This window comes from Mastomys coucha, unplaced genomic scaffold (genome assembly GCF_008632895.1).
Source record: "Mastomys coucha isolate ucsf_1 unplaced genomic scaffold, UCSF_Mcou_1 pScaffold15, whole genome shotgun sequence".
NCBI classification, from domain to species: Eukaryota; Metazoa; Chordata; class Mammalia; order Rodentia; family Muridae; genus Mastomys; species Mastomys coucha.
The window spans coordinates 60,733,817-60,742,410 of NW_022196897.1; the positions used below are offsets into that span (position 1 = coordinate 60,733,817).

At 34.7% G+C, this 8,594-nt stretch overlaps 1 long non-coding RNA gene across 2 annotated transcripts; it reads right to left on the reverse strand.

Moving 5' to 3' along the window:
* On the reverse strand, positions 1-7,402 carry LOC116090322. Of its 2 annotated transcripts, XR_004118645.1 has the most exons (4): positions 6,506-7,402; positions 5,483-5,540; positions 4,168-4,273; positions 1-68 (listed from the first exon to the last, which is right to left on the reverse strand). It is a non-coding gene; the product is annotated as an uncharacterized LOC116090322 (long non-coding RNA). The 2 variants fall into 2 exon arrangements; XR_004118644.1 differs by lacking the exon at positions 5,483-5,540 and having other exon boundaries at positions 6,506-7,392.
* Positions 7,403-8,594: the final 1,192 nt, after the last annotated feature.

The window sequence follows — 8,594 nt, forward strand, 5'->3', positions numbered from 1 at the left end:
CTGGATTGCTTCTGTATGTGGACTGCTCGGCACAGAAAGGTCTTCTGAACTGTCATCTTTATCAGCAGCTGAGTGGTAAAAAGAAAAATACAAGTATTGACAAAAAAAGCATTATTGAGATGAATCCATACTCAAAGCTGAAAGGTGTTTTAAAGCACCAACTGCTTTGTACACCGCAGGACAAGCTGTACAAAAGAAATAAACTGAATAGTAGCTCCAGTCAGGAAGTAGCCAACTGTGTCTGAGACAGGCTAAAAAAAGTCACAGCCGTGTATCATGGGATCATCAGGGTGTGCATACTTGCAAAATAGGGTCAAAGAAAATGAGGCAGATCTAAATGTGGTGGTGGCAAGACTTTAATTCCAGCACTCCAGAGGTAAAGAAGTAGGCAGATCTCTAAATTCAAGGCCAATCTGGGCTATATAATGAGACCCTGTCCAAAAAATAAATATACATACACACACACACACACACACACACACACACACACACACACACACACACACACACACACAAAGAGGCAGGACGAAGTGGCAGTACACATCCACAATTTCAGGACTCTTCAGAGGCAGAGACAGAAAGACTGCAAATTTGAGGACAACCTGGGCTATATAGAGTTCTAGGCCAGTGTGAGCTACAGAGCAAGACCTGGTCTTAATACAACAAGAAAGTGAGGTAGGCCTTTGGACTATAGCTGCTATAGTTGTTCACAGATAGTTGTTCAAGAATGTACTGAGCAACGCATTTAACAAAGCTAGTCCGTTTGCCTACCTGTCACCCTTATTAAAATATAAAAAACAATTTATAACCACATGCATAAACAAAATGAATCTTATATACAAATTATATTTTCAATTTATTCCCTCTGCATTTACCAGAACTGTATTTTTTTTTTCTGCCTCAATTTTCATCTACTGCAGTCATGGATGATTATGACACTAGAGTCTAATGATGCTTACACATGAGAATAAGTAATATTCAAAGACTAAATGTCACCAGCTGTTAGAGCTATTCAAATATATATCCATACAAAACTTAAGATATTGAAACTGACAAGACCTTCATGAAAAGGAGATTCTAAATATTTATGGAAACAAATTTACAATATTTAGACCTGATCAACAAAATCTCTTATATCTTTATTTCAGTAGACTAGAATTTTATTTGGTAAAAAAATTTAATACTCAACAGAGATAAATAATTGCTAAACCTGCAAGTTCTAGGCACCATGATAGCATACACAATGTGGTCCCAGTATTCATATCCATTGACACATTGTCAATGATACTGGTTTTTTTTTCCCTTTTTCACATGCAGTTACTCTTTGGATACTTCTTTAATCTGATCCTTATGTTTTTAGATTTATCAAAATGGTATATAATCCCTAAATGATACAGCTTAGTTTTGTTTGCTATCACACAACATGAAATACCATTATACTACACAGTCTTATTTTTCTTCCTTCTTTTATGTTTTGAAACAGTGTCTTACTGTGTAGCACAGGATGGCCTTAAACTCACGGCCAATCATCTTGCCAAAGCTTCTAGGTGCTGGAATTACAGGTGTGTAATGATATGTCCAACTTGAATGTTTTCTTTTCCATGTGACTTGTTTTACTTGACATTAAAAATAAGTTCTAGGTTAATGCTTAGAAAGTATGCAGGCTTTCTAGTAATGTGAGGATGCAGACCAGTCTATTTATTGATGGGCAGATTACACCATGATTTGTTATGTAGAGGGTGGATATGGCTATCTTGTGGAGGGAAAAATACTTGGCAACTATAATGAGTATAAATAAAATTCCTCATTTTGAGAATTTTCTGAAATACAGTAGTTCTTACAGAATTTATACATCAACCTCAAATCCAAGTATTTTTGAAAACCAGATTTTAAAATATATGAGTGAAGTGAAATTCTATCTTTTCCGTAACATTCTGTAAGTGCAAAAATGTTTCCCTGAATCAAATTTGACCTCAAACTACAATTTAAATAACATCTCAATCAGAAATCTAAAAAGAATGTAAGAATCAGAAAAAAATATTTTAAGCAACAATGAATATTGTAACATCCTTATAATTCTATTCTGCCAATTTAACAGTCATATTTAAAGAAAACACTGCCAATGACAATTCAAAAGGAGAGAATACTAAAAAGCTGTTATTTATTTTCCTATTATTCTTCAGCAAAACAACAAGCTAACCTTTGTCTGAATGTTAGGTTCTCGAAAACATCAGACAGGAAGGCTGATTGGTAGTATAAGACAAGACACAAATACATAGAAGAGAATGACTCAAAATGAAACACTGGAGTCCTTATCTAGACTCACAGTTATAAATTAGGTAATTATAATTCACATACATAAAATAACTTTGCAATGAGTTATATCTGAAAATATGTCTAGTTCTTGTAGCCGAGGGGAGAAAATGACCAGAATAATTAGAACACTAGAAAACACATGCTGCACTCAAAAGAAGCACTTTTTAGCTTAAAGCACCTCCAATGTCTGAGAATTCAACCCCTCTCCCTCTCTGATGTGTGAGTGCACATAACAAGAAGAAAAGACACCCTGTTTTCAGAAGGTGGAAAGAAAAAAACCAAATGTAACTACCTTCCAAACAAAAATCTCTTTCTTGAATTTTCACAAGTTTACTAAGAATTTATGAATGTAGGCTTTCAACCCATTCAACAACAGATACATTAACACTTCTGTATGCTTGAAATTATATAAAACAATCATTAATCACTGGTTTGCATATATTGTCTGCATAATAATTAAAATAGTTGAGATTATCCAAGTAGTAATAAAAAGATTTTAAAATTGTAGACTATTTTCAATTAGATACAATGCAAGAGTTAATTTTTTTCTAATTTTAACAAAATCATCAAATATTTTCTTTTAAGCCATCAGAATCCAATGCAGCTTTCTTGTTGAAGAAAATCTTGTATGTATAATGTTGAACTCAGTAGCATCTACAGGAAATTAAGCTAAGTCAGATGAGAACTATAGTGGCCTGATCCCTTCAGCAATGCCTGTTAATACAACTCCCAAACATATTTTGATATGGTTCCAATTTACTCCACAATGTGATTCACTGTGCTGTCAAAATGACTAGATATCAAATAACAGAGACTTATATACTCAAAACAGACAAAAATCAATATTCTAAATATATATGGCAATTGAGAATAGCTATGTCTTCAGAAATTTTAAATTAAAAAATATTCCTTATTTTGATGAAACTGCTTACAATAGACTAAAAGTAAAGATGGTGGCCATTAAGTTTTATTGTAAGTACCCGAGGAACTGTTTGCATCCAACACAAATGTTTCCTTCTTTTGAATTATTGACATTGGCAAATTTAAATGAAGTGGATACATATGGTTGAAACAATCTTCACATTTACAAATATCCTGAAATATCACTAAATCATAAAAATGAAAAAAAAGGCCGTGGGTTATGTATTATGAACATTGCCTAATGCATCCCCAGCTCTGTTATTTTTATGAATCTGTGTGTGATGGACAAAATTGGTCATTTACTCAGGAGTAACAGCTGGTTCCAAAACTGTGCATCTTGTTAAGAAGGACATCAGAGAAATGAAAAAGCACAATTAACCTCTACAAAGCTGAAAACAGAAGAATCTCATTTTAGAAGAGGAAAACATTTAGAAGGGAACTTATAAGCAAATCATTTCAATACAGTTCTGTTTTAGTATTTTTTATGACTGTGGCAATACCACATAAAAGCTCACAACCACACAAACACTGTCCAATGCTGACGTTATCTAAAAAAGAATATGATATAATACTATAAATGAAAAAATTCTCATCAGTACTAAATGGGGGCCGGAAAGGAAAAACTGGCTCTGTTAATCTAAGACAAAGTGTTATCCTGTGAAGATAAATGATCACTGACAGTAAACAGTGTACTTAAAAGTATTCAGCTAACCAAGTTGTGATCCATACTAATGCCTAGAAAAAAAAAAGCTAGAAACAGGAAAACTTTTCTTCCTATCCCAGACTATAATTATCTTGCAGAAATTCTGATATTTAATCTTAAGTACTAGAACTGCAGCTTGCATTTTTTTTCCCCACTGGTAGCTCTGTTCACTCTGGCAGTCTGTCACTGATGTAGCCTACAGCTGTAGGTAATGGAGCGTTACTCACTATGATAGCCAGACTTCTTCTGCATGGCAGTTACGGGGCAATCTTTATGAGCCAGAAGAAGCTGTTTCAGCTGTGCCACTTCATTTCTCAGCAGGGTGACTTCGCTCTGGAGAAGAAACAACTCATATGTTTTACCAGCATTAGATAGAAACATATTTTACTATTTAAAGAAAGCAAGACTTAAGGAGTGAAAACTGGATCTCTCTGGCAGAACAATAAGGACATATGCTGTTTAAATAAATTTAATCAGTATATCTTGGTTTGTTTTAGCATTTATGTAAGTTTTTTAGCTTAAAAACTAAAAAATCATGAATACCATAACTGGGTACCCTAGCTCACTATTTGCCATGGGAACTGTATGCATTATAGGTTACTCACTGAAGGGCTTTATTGTACATGTGTTATATGCTCTTTTGATTATTTGAAAACTTAAAAATACCAACAATAATTTTCATTGATTCCATTCACCTTTTAAAAATTAAAAATTCATCCTGGAAATGTAATTATGCAAGTTTATACTTTAGAAAAAAAGGAATTACACTTATTCAAGAATCATACTTATTGTTGAGCACTATGTTAGGCACCAGAACCAATGAAAGTGCATGTTGTTGCCTGTGATGTACACATCTAAATTTAAATGTTGTATCATTGGTGCTTTTACAATAGAATGACTATTTAAGCCTTTGTTTAGGATATATTAATTTACTAAGTTCCACACCAAAGTTTCAAATTGAATAAATTCACCTAATTACTTTCATTTAGCCTCATCTATAAAAGTAGAATTTAGTGATTACCAATATTCATGAGTTAAGAAATACTATGGCAGGCTGGAGAGGTGGCTCAGTGGTTAAGAGCACTGACTGCTCTTCTGAAGGTCCTGAGTTTGAATCTCAGCAACTACATGCTGGGTCACAACCATCTGTAATGAGATCTGATGCCCTCTTCTAGGGTGTATGAAGACAGCTGCAGTGTACTAACATATAATAAATAAATATTTTTTTAAAAAAGAAATACTATGGACTTAATAAATTAGTAACATTAAAAAAGTCACTGAATATTTCTTCTCATTTAGATTTACATTAACTATAACCATCTAGGTTTCACCCATGAGCCCCAAAGTATTAATGAGAATATTTAATAAACTGGCATACATAAAATTGTAGGCACATAATTCACTAACATCTCAGTTTTTGAGACAGAGTATCAGTGCATCCCAGGTCTGCCTATAAACTATAGCAATCCTCCTGCCCTAGGCCCATGTGCTGGGATTATAATTCAGTGTGCATCACCAAACCAAACCGAACCTCTACCCTACCTCTTAAACCAGAAGGCCGAATGTGAAATACTTTTAGAAGATTAGTCTTTAGGCCTTCCTAAAAACAAAACCATGAGAAAAAAAGTCAAGCAATGTAAAAATCAAGTGTGTGCAAATAGTTTCCTACAGCCCAACAATACTAACAACACTGTATGAAAGCACACAATACAATTTATGCTAGCATATCCCTAAACAGTAAAAGGTCAATGTATCCTTAGACTATTGTATTCCAGAACCGATGGTAGGGGCTGGAGATACAGCTTAGTAGTCAAGAGCACTGGTTGTTCTTTCAGAGGCCGAGGATTCGATTTTCAGCACCCACATAGCAGCTCACAACTGTCTGTAACTTAAAGTCTAGGGTGATCTAACACTCTCGCATAGACAATATATGCAGGCAAAACACCAATGCACATTAAAAAAAATAGGTTGTTGTAGATTCTTCTCCAATAACCATGAATTCACTAGCACTGGGCTAGGTTTCCAGTACCTCTTGGTCTCCCTCTTGTTGAGTGGGTCTTAAGTCCAATTAGAGAGTTGTTGGTTACTACCAAAGTATGCACACCACTACTGCATGATCAGGGTTATTTTGTCATGCTGTGGCATCATAGCATAGGTATCACAGCTGGATAAGATTGTTCATTGCCTCCCTCCTTTGGAAGCATGCATGGCAATTTCTGATATGAAAGTTAGTCTTCAGGGAAGGGGCATAGGTCAGTCCAAACTGAGGGATCTTTGGGCCTTACTTTCTTCTTTTTTTGTTCTTAACAATTATTACACACACACACACACACACACACACACACACACACACACACACACACAAGTACATTGTAGCTGTCTTCAGACACACACCAGAAGAGGGCATCTGATCCCATTACAGCATTACAGATGGTTGTGAGTTACTATGTGGTTGCTGGGAATTGAACTCAGGACCTCTGCAAGAGCAGTCAGTGCTCTTAACCACTGAGCCATCTCTCTAGCCTTACTTCTAAAGTACATGGTGTCTTGGCAATACAAACTTACCTTCTACCTCTGGGGGTTTATCAAGGACAACAGCAATAGACTGAATGTTTTGTGAGTCTCTTGGACAACAACTAAAAAGAGAGTATCTCATGTCTGGTATTGGAGGTTTTGTTAGGTAGTCTTTGGCTCTTGGAGGAAGTTTCATCTGACCAGATAAGAAAGGTTCATTAAAAGTGTATGTATATTCATACACGGAATATTACAGTTTTCTAAGTTAAAATTTATAAATAAAAAAAAAGTATGATTCTTGGTGGCTTTTTCAGACATCCTTGTTATTTTACCCACCTCTCTTCTTTTGTATTGACCTGCCTCCCCTTTCCTAAAGAACATTCCTTTCCCCACTTCCCTTATCAGACCACTTGTATACTGCTACTTTCCTTTACCCTCCCCTCCTCTCCACCCCTTCTTCTATATCAATCTCTTTGTCTCTTTTTAAGGAGCCTCCTCCCTTTTCCATTTCCCTGATCAGACAGATCACCTGTATCCTACTAATTCCTTCTCTCATCCATAAAGTCTCACCAACATGATTTTGTCCAAATGCGAGCTGAACAAGAATGCTACCAATGAACATGCCAAACTGGACAGAGGAAAGACCCCAAGGCCGCAACCCTACACCAAGGGAAGAATATACCAACTGATTGTCTAGTGTCAAAGAGCCAGTCTCAAACATACATACAGTTAGTATTATAGAGAGTCAACAGGTTATATTTAGGAACATCTATGTACATACATATATACATGAAGTAGTAATTTGTTGAAACAAACAAAAAGAGGTCATGAATTTGAAGGAAAGTTGGAAAGAGTATATTCTGGGTTTGGAGGGAGGAAAGGGTAAAGAGAAGTATAAATAAATTTAATTTCAAAAAAATTTTAAGAAGTTTTATTAATTAACAACAATAAAAGCCGGGCAGTGGTGGCGCACGACTTTAATCCCAGCATTTGGGAGGCAGAGGCAGGTAGATTTCTGAGTTCGAGGCCAGCCTGGTCTATAGAGTGAGTTCCAAGACAACCAGGGCTACACAGAAAACCCCTATGTCAAAAAACAAAAACAACAACAACAACAAAAGTAATAAAAAGATACATTTAAATCACTTTGTTATGTGTAAGTAATAGTAATTGATATTCTATCAGGTTTGGCAAAGAATAGTTTTCGTGGTCTACACATAACTCAGTACATGTATAATCTGTTTCATTTCATTTAAAAGAGAAATGAATTTTATTCTAAGAAACAAAGTTATTTAGTAAATTCATTTGCCAGGGTGGTAATGATAGTATCTGTTACTAAATTCTAGTATATATTTGAAGTTTATGTTGTTTAGTAAGTCATAGTTAATAATTTTTTCATATTACATGTTAGATAGCTAAAAATAAGTTTTGTAAGAGGCAATCAGTTTGTCCTAAAATAACCAAATCAATATACAAAATGCAACAAAGGCTTTTAAGGATGTCTGTCTCACATATAAAAACTCACTATAAAATTTAGTTTGGGTAAGTGCTATACAGGATAGTAAAAAGAGTTTTCTAAGTATTTAAATAATTTTATTTGTGGTACTTTTAAGATAGATTTAAGAACAAGTGCCCCTCTTACTATACGTTGTATTTAAATAGGAAGATTCACTTAAAACTGGGAATGGATAATTCAAAAGATTGATCTACTTATATGATCACAATACCAGCTACTTGGATAGCTGAGACTGGAAGATCTTGAACTTGAAGCAAGTTTGGGCAATTTAGCTCTGTATGCTAAAACTCCAAAATATTAAAGGAGGCCCTAGTGGTAGAGTACTGAAGCCCCAACTTCATTTTCTAGTCCTGTTATACAAACACACAAAAACTTGACCTATATTAATAAACAACTACAATTTATTAACATTAATTTCTAGTTAGTTATTAGTTCAAAAGATAGTACTGGAGAATATTCACAATGTCAAAAGCAAAATTATGAAAACAGGAAACAAAGAAAGAATGAAAGAGATAAAGGAAGGAGGAAAGAAAGAAGAAGAGAAGGAAGGAAAACACACTTGGTGCTACCTGATACTTTTATTGGAAATCTTACCAAAGACATGAATGGAGAGCCTTAAAATCTTTA